This window comes from Solanum lycopersicum, chromosome 5 (assembly GCF_036512215.1).
Source record: "Solanum lycopersicum chromosome 5, SLM_r2.1".
Classification (NCBI taxonomy): Eukaryota; Viridiplantae; Streptophyta; class Magnoliopsida; order Solanales; family Solanaceae; genus Solanum; species Solanum lycopersicum.
Genome location: NC_090804.1, coordinates 55,453,692 through 55,475,087, shown reverse-complemented (window position 1 = coordinate 55,475,087; position 21,396 = coordinate 55,453,692).

Here is a 21,396-nt window from a genome sequence, read left to right as displayed (position 1 = left end):
GATTTAACGAAAAATGAGAGTATGATAGGAGAAAGTAAGGAAGACCAAATAAAATGTACCTCAAAACATAGTACTCTAGCAGCAAACAATTGATACAACATTCTTAATTTTAAAGTCATATTAAAAGGCACGAAAAGTCATAGATCAACAAATGAAATTTCAAAGAAAATAGTTGACGGATAGTAATAAAACAACAAACAAGATTTGCTGGTTGTATTGAATGTTTAAAGGAATATTATTAAATCTTTCATGGAGAATTAAGTTGGGTTGTGTATTGTAATGGGTCGGCTTTGGATGGATATTTTGTTGGGTGAGAATTGTTGGGTTATTGAGGCAAACAGGTCTTGAAAAAGAAGCCAAGAATGTAGTTAATTTGACTTAAGAAAAATAATCATGTGAATTGCTATTTCGATCAAACTGAGGCAATTAGTTGAATTCGGTCAAATAAGCTAAAAATGAATTGATATTAATAGATTAATGAACTTCTTAATCTTAACAATAAAACAATTAACATAATAATAAATTAGTTAATTCAATATATAGACCATAACTTAAACTAAACTAATAAGCCAAATATTTAATTAAACAAAATCCTTTTGAGACGATTTCCAAATATTCATAAAAATACTGTAATTACATACATAACTATATAAAACATACATATTACTTAAAAATTATAATTAAAAAAAAGGACAAATTTATTCAAGCTAACTCTCAATCTATTTGAATTTTATAAAACTAATTATCTTAAATTGTTTGAAATTGATAAATCTTAATGATTAATTTATATCGTGGAGGGATGAAATTGGGCGTCAACATAGTCCATAGGAATTATGGACCGTAGATCATAACCGTAGGATCAAATCAACAATTATTTTAAGACTATTTGAATATTTTCCTATGTGCTTAAAACCTAAGTTATATCGTTTTGATATAATTCCTAGCCTTATATAAGTTTTTCAAGCCCTAAAACTACCCACCCTAACTTTATTCCCCTAAATTTCCAAATTCTCTTCTATGTTTTCTCCAAAATCTTCTCTTTAGACGAAGGAAGATGAACGAGAGTTGTTCAAGTTCAAGTCTCCTTTCTTCATCACTACTTCGGACTTCAATTAACGTATCTGGGGAGTCTATCAAGGGTGTAACACCTTGTGCATCGAGAAAGGATAAAGAAGTCTAACAACCAAGTACATGAACCCAAAATGGACCATGGACCCTTTCAAGAAGCCCTAAACGATTCGTTTAGAGGTCCACAACAGGTTTAGGGGAGGTATCCCAACCATCTAAGGCTTCCAGGATTTGATTCACCTGGATAGGACCCTAGATGGACTATGGTGAGTTTATGACCCGTTTAGGGGTCTTCGCAGTCACTCGTCAATTTTTAAGTTTATATCAATCCATAAAATATGGGAATGATTTTAGGTATGAATTAAGGTCACTAAAATCCCCTAGCACGAAGTTGAGTTGAAAGCTTTCTAATCAATTGAGTTTCACTATGAGATTTTATTTGAGTCAAATTCAAATTACCATATCTCTCGGTACATAATTAATTAAATGGTCCATGACCTATCAAACAAAGTACTGAGAGTCCTCTTTCTAACTTCACAATGTTTACTCCATTTAGAGTTTTGAGTAAAATGTTATGCTCGTTATAGTAAGACCCTAACGGATAGTCAAAGTTTCACAAATGATTATACGACCAATGAATTTTTTGATGGATTTTGGAGCCCTGAACAGTCTGTGAAGCTTTCCTTTAAGGGAACTTCATCTGTTTTTTGAGTTAGGGTCATTTAGTTCTTTTCCCTATGTGTTTGGTACCTAAGCTATGTTGTTTAAGTTCTTTTTTTAAGCCTAAACCGCGATGTTTTACATCTAGTTAAGGGATTATAAGGTTTTAATCAGTTCTTTTACGTTAATTAACATTTCAAGTCTTTAGAGTAAGTTTCCAAGAGGAGAATAAGCTAGGAGTTCTAAACGTTCTTTAAATTTTGTCGATTTTGCCAAAAATTTGTAAATAGATTATAGGAAATCTAGGCGTTAACCCTTCTTTGTTAAATTAATATTAGGAATAATAAGATTTACTTCGCGTGATTGTTCACACTTATATTAATAAATAATTTAGTTATAAAAGCATCTTATGTAGATAACTATTCAAGCATTGAAAATGGTTGAGTGAAAGTGCAATAGACTAAGTGTATATGTGTAACTCAAAGTATTTGTAATTCCATGGTAAAAAAAAAATCCCTTGTAGGACACAATCTTGGTGTTTTAATAATGAATTTTGCGTCTTACCTAGTTTCATTTTCTTGCAATCTTCGTTATAGTTTATAGATTCCCTACAACATTATAAATTAGAATTTAGCTATAATTACATAATAGTTTTTCACATTGTAAAGCTCAAAACCATTCCCATATTTCCTACGGATTTCATCAAAACCTTATTATTGTTCTTGCATGCTACCGCATTACACCATTTAAAGGTGTATCTTCAGCATATCAACATTATGATTGTTGTTGATATGATGCAATGTTGTACTACATATTTCTCATATGAGTGATTTACTTGATTTTGATTTTATTGTTTTACTACTTAACTTGAGAGAGAGAGAGAGAGAGAAGGACGTAAGATACAATTAAGATCAAATAGAGTAGGATCATAAGCCTAGGAATTGGGAAACATATCAACATGATCTTGAATGAATAGCTCACCCAGTAACTTGATATGCGGGAGGTTGGCTAGAGTTGAGGGAAATCAGAAGTCATAGGTACACTCGCTGCATTTCATAAAAGAAAAACAAAGAAGAAAAACAAGTAGGACTCAGTACGAGGCAACATGTACTGAGTAAGTATCATCGGTCATCCCAAAATAGTAACTAATATACAAAGAATAATAGTATGAACTCAACTATAGCACTTAACATGTGATAAGCAACAAACAACATGAACAAATGTCAATAAAAATAAAGTAACCACATATTAAGTCAACGGTATCAAGATCACACATGAGGACTCATACCTCCAAACCAAACCATTTTAGGAGTTCAGTTCTTTGAGATTGAATATCATCCATTAATTCAACATATTTTTCCTTTAATATTATCGTGTCAGAACGTGACACTCCGATCCAAAAATACCGTGTCGGAACATGACAGTCCGATCCAAGAATACCATGTCGGAACGTAACACTCCGATCCAAGAATACCGTGTCGGAACGTGACACTCCGATCCAACTATACTATTAATTTATCCTTTATTATCACCGCTTTCAATTCATTGTTATACTATTTTCATCAAGCCTTCTTTATTCAAGGATTAGAGAATATAAATTCTACGGTCTCAGGATTTCAGACCAATCACAAACCACACAACCAAATCACACAATCACACAGTCAAGTGCATAGAGAACTTCACAATATCATTCAAGGCATATCAATCACTATTAAGATTTTACTATCAAATAGCATAAACCATAACCTACCTCCACCGAAGAACCGAATTCAAGTAAGCTCCAATACTTTTCCTTTCGTCAATGCTTTCGAACCTTTCCAATCTATCACTTATATATACATAATTTGTAAGTTTAAAAGCCTATAATCACTCATGTTATTCTATGTTTAGCTTAGACCCAAAAATTCACCTAATTCTATGATCAATTTCCTAAGTTCAAATCCAAGGATAAGCCTTAATTCCTCCCATTAGCATAATTTTAATGTACTTTATATAATGTACTACACCTTATATTTAATTACGTATTAAAATATGTTAAAACTTGAACCATTACGAACTACAAAATTTTACATGTCCAATAGAATCAATGACATTCTCTTTTATACAATTCATTGTAATCTATACAACATATAATTTGTAAAACTAATTAAATCAAAACAACCTATCACTATTTGGGTATAAAACAAAAACTCATATACTAATATTCAAACCCACGTGATTGACCAGCAAGTTTCAACCCAATTTATTTTATAAAATTAACAAATAACGTCAATCCTACATTCGCCAATCACTGTAAGCTCCAATCCATTAAAATAATAATTTCCTACACTACATATTATAATCATTAACTTCTAATTCTTGGCCAAATTTCATGCCATAATTATTCCTACCCTTAATTAACAATAACTAGGAGAATTGGGTTCATGCTCTTTCAATTCAGTAGCATTCCAATTTGTTTACACATTAATGACTAATGGCTGCTTAACTTTTTCAATTAATAATTTGTACTTAAACCTATCTCGTAGCAATTTAGCATACACCTGAATATTTATAGTTTTACAAGAACTAATATATTCTTTCCACCAATCTGCATGTTACTAATTCATAAAGAAACTTACCGCTAAACGAATCCACGCTTATTCTTTAATGTAGCTGCACAGGTAAGCCGTCTTTCTCACTGTTCTTCTTTTTTCCTCTTTTTTTTTCATCTACAGATTATTTGTTACCCTAATTATTATACTCATATAGTTATAATAGTTATAAAAGTGACCCACTATTAATTATAATATTATTTCTTAACCATTAACTAAATAAATTACTAAAACTACCCCACTAATTTCATAATTATAATTATGAGTAGTCCAAAACACCCACTTAAATCTATCAAAAAGTATTTTCTAACATAAAAATTTCTAGTGCCTAAACTGACTATACGGGTTGTTAAAGGCTCAAACACCACTCGTATAAGAAACCAATGAATTAATGGAACAAAAACCACTTTTGCTTTTATCAGAACCATTGAATTTACATTCTTTTTCTTCCTCATTTTCATCAAAAACCTCGATATTTTTCTCACTGAGCAACATTTTTCAAATTGAGAAATATCAATCAATTGTTGGATTATTAATTATTTCGGTCTTGAGTGAACACCTCACAAACCCATTATCTTTTTTCTCTTCCATATATAAACTATTTTTTGCTTCATTTTTCTTGAGAGAACAAAGTGCACGTTGGTTTTGGGATTCTTGAATGAAGAAAGAGCAAAGTATATGTAAAAAAGAGTAACATATAAGAGTACCCCTTGTACAATTGAAAATCAACAATCATTCCATCGTTGTTAACAACTTGTTGAGTAACAACACAAAGAACGACAATTCCTTCCGTGAAACTTTTATGATTTCGAATTGATGAAGAAGACAAAAATTTGAGTTTTGGATTTCGTGTACCTCTTACAGATTGAAATGGACTGATATCAATAAGATCTGTGTGATTTATAAAAAAATTAAATTTTATGTTAATAATACATATTAAACGCACCAAACAAGTTTTATAATGTACCACAATTAATGCATCCGGATAAAATTTATATATCCTGATAATTAATATATTAAGGAATTTTGGTAAAATAAAAAAGAGTAGGGATAAGATGTAATTTAGGTCTTACACTATGAGATTTGTGTATGTTATACATAAATTTACCCATATTTTCATTGTTTCATAAGTAAATAGTATTCTGCTTTTGATTCAATATGGAGGAAATACTTTTGTCTTGTTTTTCTAGACGAAAAATATTGAAAATACTTTATTTAGTTCTATTGTATCATAAAATAATAAAAAATTATTCTATCACTTTTGAATTAAAATAAATTTATACAAAAATAAGTCAAAACTATTCATTACCCCCCTAACTTGAATCTTTTTATTCAGTGTACACCTAAACTTTATTTCATTTTAGTTACCCCCTGAACTTGTTTATTCATCCAACACGTACACCTTTTCTGTCCATCTGACAGAGACACTGAAATCAAATTCTACAAGGAGCGTGAGAGAGAGATTTTTTGCCACATCATAAATCTACATAGGTAATATACTTAAAAATGTGTTTTTTTTAATATTTGGCTTATTTTAAGGATTTTTCGCTCTCTATTCTCTAACTATTCATTCTTCTTTATCCCTTATCCCTTTTCAAATTTCAGATTCTTGTCACTTTTTTTTGTTGAATTGTTATTGCTAAATTCATGAACTATAATAGGAGACTTGTTTGTTTATGTGGGTCTCATTCAATTCTAAAAATTTCATGGACAAATGACAATCTCAGACATTGATTTCTCGGTTGTAGACACTATGGGGTATGTATTGTAACTCCTTTTTTTCCTTTTTACTTGCCAAGTATGTATTATGCGATTTTCATTTTTTTAAGTTTGATTTTACAAAATGCAGTCCTCATTTCGAAATTCTTGTAGGTTTTGCGATTGGTATGCTCCTGAATTTCAGATCTAGGCGAATATTTTAATTTTGGGTTTGTTGAAGAAAACCAACAAACAAGAAGAACATCTCAAGTGTAAATGTATATTGAAACTGATTTTGGGTATTAGTTTGATATGTTATGTGATATTGTTCTTTTATTTAGTGTGTCATTGATTTTTTTTTGTGAATCCAATTGTTATTAAGGTAAGATCATTTGGTTCTAGGGTTCTCATTTTGTGGATTAGTTTGGTTTGGTGTTTTAGTAATGTATGTTTTTGAGTATGTCCAATTGACTTATCCTTTTTCATCAAACTACAACTACATATAAGAGATAATATGATAACACAAAATAATAACATGAAGGCAGCCTAACATAAAGGCATAACATAACTAGTGCTTTGTTGATCATTAAAAAGAAACATCATAGTGTTTCATTGTTTCAACCAACAATCCCAATAACTTAAGTTAACCAGCAAAACACAAAACAATAACTACTTAAAGGTTGGCTGAATAACCACACAAAATCGAACACAAGACAGTAACTTCTTTAAGTTTGGTTGAAAAACCATAGAAGCACCAAAACATAAAACACACTATTTCAAGTTTGGTTGAACAACCACACAAACACAAAAATAAAAACAGTCACTAACTTAAGTTTGGTTATTACACCCACACATCCACACAACTAAGAAATTTTCTTTGAGGGTGATTTTACCTTGGCTTCTGCCCTTGTTTGAATGCAATAGCTTTTTATCTGGTTTGAATACGACGCATAACACTTTGGACTTGAAGTTCTCTTTGGTTCATGGCCTGTTTTCCTTTACACTTCAGTCCCTTGGTAGGTTTAAAAAAAATATCACCTGTTTAGATGCGCAGAACTCACCACAATAGTATTAACCCTCCTACTAGTAGACAATCCTTGTTGTAATATCAACTACATAGTTATTTTGGGACTCACATTTAGAATGAACTTACATTAGTACACATATATCCAGTATCAACAACAAATATACCTTGTCCAACAACTTTTGGCCTTTTCTTGTAACCACTTCTTGCACCTCTTTTTATACGAGTGTTGTTGTTTCTTGTATCTGTCTTGCTGGTGCTTTCTCTTTCATAGTGACCTCTACCCCTCTTTTTTCCAATGGTGGACTAATATGAGTTGAAAAAGAATATAACAAGAGATAAAATTAATAAGTAATATAACATAATTTATAAAAGCAAATCAATATGAATGTACCTCGTAAGTGGGTGTTGGTGTAGACTTATGTTTAGGATTTTTTTAGACAATTCCTCTTGTTATGATTTGGTCCTTTGCAAATAGAACATCTCATTACTGTCCCCATTCTTGGCAACTTTCCATCTTTTCTCACTTCACCAATTTCTCTTCTTCTATTCTTTGGTGGCCTACCAAGCATTTGTCTTGCCTAAGGTGGTTCAACCATTGGGTTTCTTCTTTCAGCCCACATTTCCATATTTGGGACTGGTTGAATGAAATGAGAATATGTCTTTATATATGTCTCTTTTCTATACCAACTAGAGATCTCTTGTGATGCATCCATGTTCAAGTGGTTCATTGCTGCTATACCATGTGCACATGGGATACCTTTTAATTCCCATGATCTACAACTACATTTTTTTTACCCAAGTTCACAGTATGCTTGTATACCCCTTCTAACACCTCAAAAATCCAACATCACCATTCCATTCAATGTTGCACTGCATTGATCTTATTACATTGGTATGGAATACCATCATTGCCATTGGAGATATTCCATCTGTCCATGTTTCAACAAATGCTCTTGACTTACTCACCGTACTCATCACCTTAACTCAAATTTCTTCCAACATAGTTACAATGACATTGTTCCTAGGTCCCAAGATCCAAGAACTGGAACTCTCAGCCAAGTTATCTATACATACTATCACACTTTGAAACTGTTTGGAGAAAAGCTTTGCACCATGTCTTCTTGTTGTATTTGATAAGGGATTCAAGAATACCTGTTCCCAAATTGGATAGGGCATTATTTTTGGTACTTAAATTTTGCCTCAAATTTTGATCTAGCACAAGCCCAAAATTTATTCATTCACTCTATGCCTCTAAAGTTTTGTGACCAATTTTCTAATATGTGTCTAGTACACATTCTGTGCTCACATTCTGGAAATAGTTCATCTACAACAACTCTTAGTCCCTGTAGTTGCAAAGCAAAACTAGATAGTTAATTTTTGGTCAAATTAAATTGGAAATTAAATTTAACATAAACAAAATAAAGATATTCAATTACCTTTTGCATAACACTAATGATAGTTAGCTGGGAACCATTTCCTTGATTAAAATCATCTTTCAGAAAGGTCATGAATCATTTCTATTTCAACTTGCTTTCAGTACCAATTACTGCCCATGCTATTAGATACATTTGGTTGTTTGGATCTTTAGAAACAACTACAAAAAGTTGACCCTTACAAATTCCATTTAGAAAACACCCATCCAGCCCTATACATCTTTTGCATCCTTGTTGGAAACCCTTTTTCATAGCGTCGAAATAATTATAAAAAAAGTTAAACTATTTCATTCCATTTCCTGATTCTTAATCTTTAAGCTTCATAACACAAGTGCTACAACGATTTGTTTGGAGTAACATATCCTTGTAGTCTAGTATTCTAATAAATTCTGTCACATGATCCCCCATAATTTTCTTAAATTTTTTCTTGTTTTTAAACAAACTGCCTTTCGTACATGAACATTCAACTCTTTCCTCACCAGTTCTTGTATCTCCCACCCTTTTATACTAGGTTGAGAAATAATCTTATCTTTCAGATACTTACATAAGAACTTTGAATTACACAAAATATTGTTGGTGGTCCTGGTACATTTGTGCCATGGGTTGTATGTCTTGATAGCAATGTTCTCACTCCTCCCTTCCTTGCTTACATACAACAGCCATGGATAACCACTTTTACACTTCACTCTCACTCTAGTACTCTCATTCACATACTTGTATAACTAACTCCTTTTTATAGCATATTTTGTAACTGCCTCTCTAAATTGCATTACACTTTCAAATACCAAACCACACCGCCATATTACAATATCACAAGAAGAATCATATACCACCCTATTACTCTTCTTTATCCCCCTTAAAATCCCTCCTTCAAGTTCATCATCAGAAGCATGTTCCTCTTCGTCACTTTGAAAACTATCACAGTCAGAACTCTCATAGTATGGCTCATCCTCTAGTAGCTTACCCTTGAATTTTTTTGCCTTTTTCAATATCCTCATATCCTTCATCAAGTCCAACTTCACATAAAAAACCTTTTGTTTTTTCCTTCTTATTTCTCCTCCTACTTTCTCTAAGCTTTCTCCCATTTTCCTTAACAATTTTCAACTCCTCATGCACATCACTTCCATAGTCAATAGACTGGTTAGAAACGATAGAATCACTGTCTGTGTCTTCCTCTGTGTTATCTTGGGCACTTGGCTCAACTTCTTCTTGAATAGAAGGTTCAGTTCCTTGTTGGACAGTTGGTTTAACTTCTTCTTCAGTATCAATCCAATCTATTGAAGAATAATCATATCACTTTCTTGTTCGACCCTTGCAACCCCATCATTCTCATGTTTTTCAGTAGCTGGAAAGGAAGAAGAGGAACATAAATCTAGATCTGATTTTTTTGGCTGTGCAATTAAAGACTCCCCATGTGCATTAAAGACTCAACCACTTGACTTAAAGATTAACTAAGTTGAACTTCACTGTGACCCATACACATAAATATCTATTGTGTCCCCTTCATGCATAAATAATGCCATGCTACAAATGTCCATGTCATTTTTCAATTCCACCAAATGTTCCCCTAGAGATGGAGCTACATATGTTTTTCCTAACTTACTAATACCAAAAGACATAGAATAATCTACAAGTTTAGGAATTGATAAATTATCTTCATCCACATTCTCTAGAGATTCAGTCCTACCCCCAACATATACTGGACCTGCCTCACTCACTTAGATACCCGAAAAGTTGAACCTTAAATTGAGTTACTTAGTAGCCATAGTGTCAATCTATAACCATAATAACAATTTGTATATTGTACAATGCAGGCAACAAAACCAAATCATAGACAATAACACCAAAACAGAAGAAACAATTGGTACTTAGTATAGTAGACGTATTACTCATCAACATATAATAGGGTAGCCACATAATATACTTAAGGAAATTAAAAAATACCCCACCATTTAACAATACCAGAAACCTAATTCACTAAAAAGCTTTAATTTTTTGAACTAATTATCAAAAACCTTAATGTTCATGCATGAATAACGTGAAAAACTTCATAATAGTACATTCATTAAGTGAAAAAATTCTAGTTGAAAACTATCAGACCCCTAATTAGAAATTCAATCGGAGACTATGGCGAAACCCTAGTCAAATCATGGTGAAACCTTAAATAAAAATAGGCTAAAGATGAACGAAAAAGTAAATTAAACAGAAAATAACACATCAAGCATTCACGAAATCGATTGGATAATCACTTACTTGTTAATAATTTCAGACAAGATCCAAGAAAAATCGACCAATCGACACCAATCGTACCAACATTTTACGAAATCTAGCAAGCCTTTACTCCAGAACTACAACTGACCCAAATCTACTCGCTACCCCGTCCATTTCACTTGCCGAATGTTTTGAAGTTCGTTTGAGGTTACACATCATAGAATCTGTGAGAGGTTTAGAGCAAAGCGGAGAAGCTTTAATCAATGTGAATTGTGAAGGTTTGAAATTTGGTCCCGATGTTTTAATTATCTAGGTGGCAAAATATTTATCTAGGTGTCGTGCGCGTGTAGACACAGTCCTAGTGATCGGTCAAAAAAGGTGTTTGTGTTTGATGAATAAACAAGTTCAGGGGGATTATTAAAACGAAATAAAGTTTTGGTGTACATTGACTAAAAAGTTTCAAGTTCAAGGGGGTAATGAATACTTTTGTCTAAAAATAAGGCAAAATGTGGAGTCTATTATGTTCATGGTTGCCACCTTGTAATGTGATTGTTGCTGCAAATGTGATGGATGCAATTATGCATGAGTTTGATGTATCTTGCATCTGCTTTTATCTTCTCATGTTCGTCAGTAAATACCATAGATTAATGTTCATACTATTTTCATGTCATAAGACAAATATACTATATTCATATCAACATTTCCTCCATTTTTAATGATCTTAAACCTTCAAATCATATCAATTTATCTATAAAATTAATTGAACTCCAATACTAAAATTTGTTTCCTAAATCATCACTAACATCATGTAGAATTTTCTCATAGTGTTGATTCCATAATTATTTCAATATTTTAAGTTCAAATCAGAATGATAATGGACACACTACATAAAAATGATCATTAACGATAATTAATTTCTAATATCCGCTAAAAATATATTATTTAGCGGCAATTGACACTCTTTGTATATGTCCCTAAAGCTTTTATCTAGTAAAATTGGTTCTAATTCCACTTAACTAATGCCGGTATAGACTTCAATACTCTTTATTTATGTCAATATTTAATGCCGCTAAAAGTTGTTTTTGTTGTAGTGACAGGAACTTGAGGAGTTGAATTAAGAAATAAGAAAGAGTAATTAAGTTAACAGAAAATAAGGAATGGTGGTTACTCACCATACAAATTTGACTGGACTAAACTATAGAGAGGTCTAAAACCACTAAGGCTAGTCTAAGGAGAAGAGTCTTGAGTGATACAAAAGAAGAAGGCAAACACATCTACAGAAACATATTAATATGCAGCTGCATAATGAATTTGATATAGACAACTAAAATAAGCAATATGTGGTAAACAAGGATTCCTTTTTACAAGGATTTGAGTTGTATCTAATGTCACGATCATATCCTATACCCTAGACGTGACTGACACTCGAGAACCATTGTTGTTCCCAAGCGAACCCTCATCCTTGCTAACTACAAGAGGAAGACTAACTCAAACATACAAAACATAAAGCATAATAAAATTCATGAAAATCAATCACTAATCTTTAACTCAGATGAAAAACTCTGAATAAAAATAAATTATTCAATTCTCCATAAAATAGGCAACTTAAGTCTTTAAAACATTTAATAAAATAAATTAATAGACTTCTTAAACTCTACAGTTCATCTATGAAGCCTCTCACTGACAAAGATGGAAGTCGGGACCAGACCCAGACATCCTAACAACTGGTATAACTTAAAGTATAAGTGGAAATCTCCGGAAGCAAGGGACTCACAATAGCTAACTTGAACTCCATGTGTTATCAATGAATCTCTTGTTAATGACCCTTAATATTTGTATCTTCATCATGAAATGATGCACGTCAAATGACTTAGTGCGTGGAATGTACGAGTATGTAAGAGGAATTCTAAAGGATAAACATAGGCTTGAACTTGATAAAGAGGATACATACTTACCTCTTCTAGAATCACTCATCGCAATAATAAGTACTCAACTCATGATATCAAGGTTAAAGCAATAGTAAAATATAATGTGTGTGTGTGTGTGTGTATATATATATATATATATATATTTGTGTGTGTGTGTGTGTTTGTGTGTGTGTGTGTGTGTGTGTTTGTGTGTGTGTGTGTGTGTTTGTGTGTGTGTGTGTGTGTGTGCGTATATATATATATATATATATATATATAGAAAGCTGTAAAATCGTATATAAGAAATCAATGAATTTAAAATACAATAATACTTGGTGTGTATCTAAAAACACAATATAATTTTGCGGGAGTTTCGTTAATCGGAAACCATCCCTATGAGCTATGTAATGATACATCGTATTACCCGCTCTGCCAAAACTGTCCTATACTTTGAGAAGTTATAAGACCTTTCAATTAAGTGGATCCATTAGTATGTGCTAAAAATCACTAAGGAATCATCTAAAAGTATGACCCTTTCAACCCAAATCGGTTATATGGTATATGGGAGTTGTGAGTTGTATGAGCTATCCCTCGTATATATAGCTGCTCAATACTACTCCCAAATTATACTCAGCTCATAAGTTTAAAACCATAACTCTTTCTATGATTTGATATTATTACTTCAAATCTTTCTCTAGAAAGAGATCTTACTCAACTACTCAAAACTCTTTTGGAAATCTCAATTTTCTCCTCTATTAAATGTGAAAACATTTACTCTTGGGAATACATAGTTCTCATGTATAATTTTAAGAAAAATGAACTCGACTCTACTCTTTCTCAACTCAAGTGCTCAAGTCTTAAAGCAATTTTAAAAATATTATCAAAGACTTCTCGCAATAAAGTTCATGTTAAATTATGGACGTGAATGACTCAATTCAAAGTTTTCAATAGTCGTATATAGACTCAATACTCAAGACTAAACAAATCATAACTAAAGAACTTCAATAATAATACTCGCTTCATGAATTCTTGTCTCAGAGGGTTTATGAGGAATTTTTTGGCATGCACTATTCAATTGAAAGACTCAAGAACACTTCTCATCTCAAGAGTACTTGACTGATAGGGTTCATGCAAAATTATGAGCATGAACTACTCAAATCAAGGACATCATGGGTAACAAGTAATATTCCCATGATTAGAAATATAATCTCTAAAAGGTTAGGAATTTGATACTCAATACTTAGAACTTGAAGATACTACTGCTCTGAATGATACTCTATTTTCGGAGCCCATGAAAAATTTATGTGCTTGAACGACTAGACTCAAGGGTCTACATACCAAGAATGACATCAAAATTTACCATTTATAACTCAATTAGATCAGCAATGGTACTTCTGTAATTAATGAAAAACAGGACAATCATGATAGACTCTCTACTAGAATAAATTCACCAACAGGTGTAGAAACATTGAAGGGTTCACTAAGTTGCTAAGGAATAACATCAAAATTCATAAAAACATAAAAAGTTACAAAATATAAAATCGCTCTCGGATTTAGAAAAGCATAAATCGTAATGTTAATGACTTGGAGCATACAGTGACAACATCTGGGACTTCTCTATCTCTTGGCGACTATTGATAGCATACAAGTGGTTTGTTCCTCCGCCAGTAGCGGAAGTAGTCCCTTTAGGTGTAACTCTTTCTAGTGGAGCAACTGAAGAAGACTTGGCTTTATTGTCGCCATTATCAGTGCTCTGCCTGCTCGTAGGCCACTCTCTCACAAAATAACCATTCTAGCCACACTTGAGCAAGTAGGGGAGTCATCATGACACATCCCTGAGTGACTTCTACCATTCTTAGCATATGCATGAGTCTTAGTAACCTCTTTTTTGACTTGCCTTACTACCTTGCGAATGTGCAGGTCTAGCTCTGATGTTCTACAAATTCTGACTATTGTATACACATTTTTTCTTGAGCTTAGGTACACCTACAGATGATGGATCAGGTCCTTTCTACTTCTGTTTGAAACAAAACTGGTTTACATTATTCTTTTGCTGCTTGAACTCATTTTCTGATGTCTTAGCTCTCTTGTTCTTAAACTCTTCTGTATCCCTCAACTCATCCTTCTCAACTTATTGTGGATGGATCATTAGTCTTGCTAGGCCAATGTCCTTTATCAGCATTGCTACCTTGCCTTCCTTACTTGGCAAATGAGACAACCCAACAATGGACATACTCATCTTGATCCTGATGTTGTCAACCATATCTTTGCTTCTCTTAGATAATGAGTAAAGAACACCCTATTAAAGCACTCTCAAAATAGTTGAACTCACCAATGTTATGTGTAAACATGAGTTAGAAAAAAATTGTATAGATATGAACTCAATCATACGCAGTGAATATGAAACAAGTGAAGGAATTCCTAAATGTTGCAGACTCCTAATTGCAGATGTGGCGCGATCACATTAATAACTAGTACTCTACAGACATAGCTTCATAGACTCTCTAGGACTTCACTATGTGCTTTAATACCAAGTTTTTTAATGCCCCAAGCCAACACCCTTGGCGGGAATGACACTCGAAGACCATTACTGGTCCCAAGAGAACCCTTGGTCATACATACTTACCCAGTCGAAGACTTAAACTTTAGAAATAATCTCAAATAAAGAACTTATGAAAAATCATAGAATGTCTTTAAAGAAATCATTCAAACTAGACAAGTTGGCTACTATAGTCTCATAGAATAACATCTGAAATACAAAGCTAGAAGATTCATAACTAACTATTTGACTATCTATGAAGCCTCTAAAACAACTAAGATGAATGTTGGGCAACCATCACTTAAGAGTTATATTGATGATACAACGTATCGCCCACGCTTCCAAAATTGTCCTATATGTTATCGTCATATAAGACTCCTTAACTAAGTGGATCTGCTAGTCTATGCTAAAAAACACTAAGGGTTTATCTAAAAAGTATGACCTTTTTCTACCTGTTATGGCTACATGGTTTATGGGGGTTGTAAGTTATCCAAACTCTCCCCTATATCGATGCTCAATAATACTCCTAATACATACTAGCTCTTTATGTTTAAAAACATAACTTGTATGTGGTTTGAGAGAATTGATCAAAAACATAGCTCAAAGGCTATCTTGAAAATCTCAGTTTCCTGTTAGGCTTAATTGTGAGAGCATTCACTCTTTACTGAAAACTATCATAAAGACTCTTTTAAAAATCTCAGTTTATTTCTTATTTAAATGTGAAAACATTTATTCTTTACTAAAAAACTATCTCAATGGCTCTTTTGAAAATTTCAGTTTCCTTTCTTATTTGACAGTGAAAACATTTTTAACTCTTTGGGAATACATAGTCCCCATATATTTTTGAAGAAGTGAACTTCAACTTTACTCTTTATTGAGCTCCAAACTCAAGTGTTAAAACAAAGTTAAAACTGTAAGAGACTTCCTAAAACTTTGTGAACTACTCTTGACCTGACTCTTAATTTCTCTTTACTTGACTCTTAACTTACCTTGAATGGAATTTATGGATTCAAGGATCGTGATTTGTGATAGAAAAGATCTCATGATGTTTTGGAATGATTTTAGATAGTTAATCATGAGAAACAATTAAGACATCACTGCTGGAAAGCTACTCCGCGACGTGGAGATGTATTCAAATTCTTCTTTAAAAAATACATTTGAGGCAGAACGGTCCGTGACCGCTCCGTGACGAAAAAAATACAATTTTCAAACCTTCGGAGTGGGCCCGCCGTGCGGAGGCACCCGATGATATTTCTTCTTTGTTTTTCACCTCTAAACTCCATGGGTTCTTTTCCCAAACACTAAGAATCGATTATATGATTAAAGTATGTCAGATTTTAGTCAAATCAAACCTTAAATCACGAATTCAGTCCTAATAGATTTTCAACGATTTCAACAAAGGAATAATTTAATTGAACTTCAAAAAACCCATCAAAAATTCAATTTCTAAGCTTTCAAAAACTTAAACTAGCTTAAATAAATCATGATTGGCACATGGATGAACTAACCTAACGCTATGTTATTTCACATACCTTGTATGGATCACCCCTGATTTAATCTACAAGCTAAACTCGACGATCTTTACGAATCTTTATTCTTTTCTCCTTTCTTCTTTTTTTTTCTCTCTTCTCCGAGCCCTAGCGTATTTTGGTAAAAGCGTAAACTGATCTAATTCTGTTTATACCCTAACTTAATTTCAGAAAATGAAATAAATTAATTGGTCAAGGAAAAGACCAAACTACCCTTAAAAATTTTGGACTGAATTTTCCTTTTTGCAACAACTCAACTTCCAAAGGCATAACTCTCTCACAAGAACTCGGAATCGGTTAAACTCAATGGATTTGGAAATATTAGTCCAAGAGTTTTCCAACCATATCTCGAAGTACATATAACTCATCTTGACCTAGCAATTATGGTCATTTGAAGTAGACTGAAAACTCACTTTTCCTAACATAAATAAATTTTCAATTTTTTCCATATTTCCAAAAATAACTATTTCTAGTTCTTAGCTTCTTCCTAGATATTTCGAATTGCGAGATGTTACAACTCTTATGAGGTGCGGACAATTGGCTTTTAAGGACATTAATGGTATTTGTGGTAGTAGCTACAGAGTTATATCGGCAAGGTAAGGATCTTATGCACTTATCTCTTTGTTATTTCACATGAAAAAGTAGTATTTGACATGAAATATAAGTATTTGGGCATGATATTACTACAATGCATTAAGCAATAAAATTATAGTTTTCAAACTTAGCAACACTTCTGATCATGCTCCTCTTTAGGAATACTACATATCATCTACATCATTATCACAATTGAAAAAGGATCACTAAGAAAGCATAGAGCGGAATATTGTTAGTACGATTTATTTGAGAAATATGATATAAGAATACGTATGATAAATCATTATTTCTTTAGCTATTGAGGGTAAATCACAAATTCGCGAGACTAAGCATACTATAAGACATAAGTGCTTATGTGAATACATTCATATTATGAGGATGATATTCATAACTTTATGGAGTAAGATTGAGATCAATTGGCTAAAGTCTTCTACACTTATTATGGGTGCTAAGCATAAATGTGAATCAATCTAAAGTGTATGAGTTTATGGGATGGAAATAATTCTAATATTCGAGAAATAAACAAGGTGTTATAATGATAGATATTTGAGGAATACGATAGATTAGAATGGATTGATATATTACCATAACTCTTTTATAACTATTTGAATCCCAACACTTGGCTTACTTCGTCACCTTATCACCATCCTTAGTTTTGAAATTGACACTCTAAGGCTATAAGCCTATTCAATAATTTCTAAACTAGTATATATATATCCCCTTTACTCTAATAGTCGGGAAAATCTAATCTCATCGCTACTGAACTCTCCTTGTTCAGATACTAAGTTTCCTTCTAGCTAGGGATTATTTCTGAGATGCTTCTCTTAACTTCATCTTGTTTCTATAGAAATTTTTCTATAATCGTTACCTGCATTTGCTTATTAATCCTCTTTATCGAACTTTTATAGTATGACATCTCTTTTTTAGCCCACTAACATCGTCCTTCTAAGTTTATATCTATCTAACTGGAGAAAGTTTGAAAATATTTAAGAGACTCATCATTGTCGATATATGATCCCTTCGACCAAACTCTTAAGGGTAATAAAGAATGCTTACATCGGCCTAATCCACATTGGCCACTCAAATATACTATGTAGGTACACATAGAAAATCCTAGACTTAGTTAGAACCTCATTTGACAATATGCAATCTTGGGTACACCACATAGGGTTTATTTAGAATGTCACATGATAACTAGAATTGATATAATTACTATGGTAGTAATTACCAACCTAATAATTACACAACCTAGTAATTACACTTGTCATGTTTGGATATCACAATGTATTTACACATGTTGTATTTGAATGCACATTTGTTGTAGCGACACTTTCCAAGAGATACTACCAATTACAAGAAACCTAATTTCATACTTGCGACATTAAAAAGATATTAACAATGACATATACATTTTAATCTAGTAAACGGATTAGACTCAAAACGAGTAACTTTATTAGGGACATGCAACTTGCCGATTTAAACATTTATTTGATGTCAAAATTTATATGACACGAAAATTTAACTTATGACGAGAGACCCTCCCAAAATTTGTTAAGCAAATAACTGAAGGGCTTTTTATACATATCTTATCCTCACACTTAAGGATGAAATAACAAGAATATTACAAACTTTTGAGTACCAAAATCAACCGGTTTATACTTCACACAAACTTTCAAAACATATAGTAAATTAGTATATTACAAGACTTGAATTTACACACCCCAAAAAGATAAAAAAAAAAGTAAACCCATAATTATATAACATTGCATGGTGATATTACCAAATTAGTGCTCATAATTTCATTTAAATATACAACACGTAGATCATGTACAAGTCCCGAAGTTTATACAAAATATATATGCCTATATGCAAGTGTGATCTTCATCAAGGCTTTCAAAATCTCCATCTTTAATGGCCAACTTCAAGCATCTTCTTGAACATTCCCTACGATGGAAACAGCTATCGCTAAGTATATAACTTAGTAGTGCAAAAACTATAGGTCCGAAGCCCTTAAATTCACCAAGATAGCATTCTCAAGTAAAGGACAACACAATTGAAACAGAATCAGCAAATAAAGTAAACAATAAACAAAGAGTATCAAGTTGGATATTAAAGATCCAAATGTCAATAACGTTCATAGAACCATTTTTCAAGATGTTCAATAACAAGACTCGTCCGATATATAAATCATGTCGTCACACCAACAACGAGCAGGTATCAAGAAGGGTCAAAGAACAATAATCAAGAGAAGCAAGAACCATATTAAAAATGGCTTTCTAGTTCGTACTTAAAATGGACGAGTCTTATACTTAGGATGAACTAAGGATCTATAGTAAAGATGGAAAATGTTTCGAATCAAGAGGCATGCCAATAGTGACAAAGTCACAGCCACAAGAAGGAAATGGTACCAACAAGAGTGCCAAGTGATCAAACAATGTGTACAAGTGGGCATGTTACACAAGCGTCTTAAATGTCTTAAATGAAAACAACACGGCAATGGAATGTTACAAGAGGTAACAAAGGTGCCAAGATCAAGTTTCAAATATACCAGCAGGTAAAAATAGTACAAGTACAAGTTTATACACAAACCTCAATGCTTTAGTAAAGAAACAGTCTAACACCACTTTAAGAGTTCAAACCGTTGACGAACCAACGTGTGAAGATACTCAACTTGTTCACGACTATATACAACCTCAGAAATCAATGAAATAACATCTTTAATTCCTAGTATCTCAATAATGCTGAAGTAAAACAGGATAATCATCACAAGTAAGCTTAGCTTTTACATATATGACTATGCTTCCAGAACAGTGAAACTTGCCAGACTAATGCCTCATATCGAACTTTAAATTTGAAAGGGTAAACGCCAAAACATGACTTTATAGTCTTCATGAGATATGTAGTTATATCTTAATAAGATTGTAATAAAAATAGAATTACCGCAAAATATATTCTGTGCAAAAAGATATATTCAAAACACTAATAGTTGAACATACATAATTTCTAATTCTTGAATCTGGACAAAACTTGTCCAATGTTGCATCCCATATTTTCCAACCATAACAGCCAACTTAGAGCTTTAAATATGCAAAGATTTGTTGGTATAAAAATTAGCTTTCCAAATCATATTTATTCACTGTAAACTATGTTTTATAGAAAGAGATATTGATTAAAAACTAAAAACTACCCAACTCAAAACAAATTTCATCACTTACCAAAAGGAAGTGTGTGTGTGTTTGATTAAAGACAAAAGGACCTAGTTTTTCGTTTGATTTTTAATAAAAAATGTTTATCTAATGTTACAATGTTCTTAGACTTGTGGGAAAACGAATGCAGTCAAAGGAGGTGTAAAATATATAGCTACAAAAGAGATCCTCATCACATGTACACATGTCCTTCATAGGTGCTGCCTAAATAAAAGTAGGCTGCCCAAAAAGCATACATAAATAACTATATGTATATAACTGATACCATGACTTTCAATATTTGTAATTCTAATTAGAAAATTACACAAATACCCCCAAACAATACCTTAAATTACAATAACAATTTATTTGAAGCACATTTTCAATTGTCACAAAATTTCAAGTTTCCAAAATGAGAATAAAACACATTATAGTCATTAAGGAATGATGTATCGACATGCGAATATTAGTCTAGTATTTTATGGGTGTTACAAATCTCTCTCCCAAAAATAAATTTCAAGTTGAAATTTCCCTTAAACTAGTGCAGATATTGCGTCCTCGTGTTTTCTTCTATCATATGTAGCTTCTTTTCTAGAGTGGTTCCTCCAAAGCACTTTCCTAAGGGGATTATGTTGTTCCTAAGCTGCTTTACTTCACGAGCTTGAATTAGATACGTTTTTCATTATACGTTAAGTCATGATTGACCTAAATAGATTCAACAGGAAGAACATGAGATGGATCAGAACAATATCTTCTAAGCAGAGAAACATGGAAGACATTGTAGATTTTGTCTAACTCGGGTGGTAAAACCAATTTATATGCAACTGGTCCAACCCTTTCAAGTATCTCATAAGGTTCAATAAATCGGGGACTATGTTTTCCTTTTTGGCCAAATCTTATATTCTAATTCCATGGAGACACCTTTAAGAATACTTTATCTCTAACTTGATATTT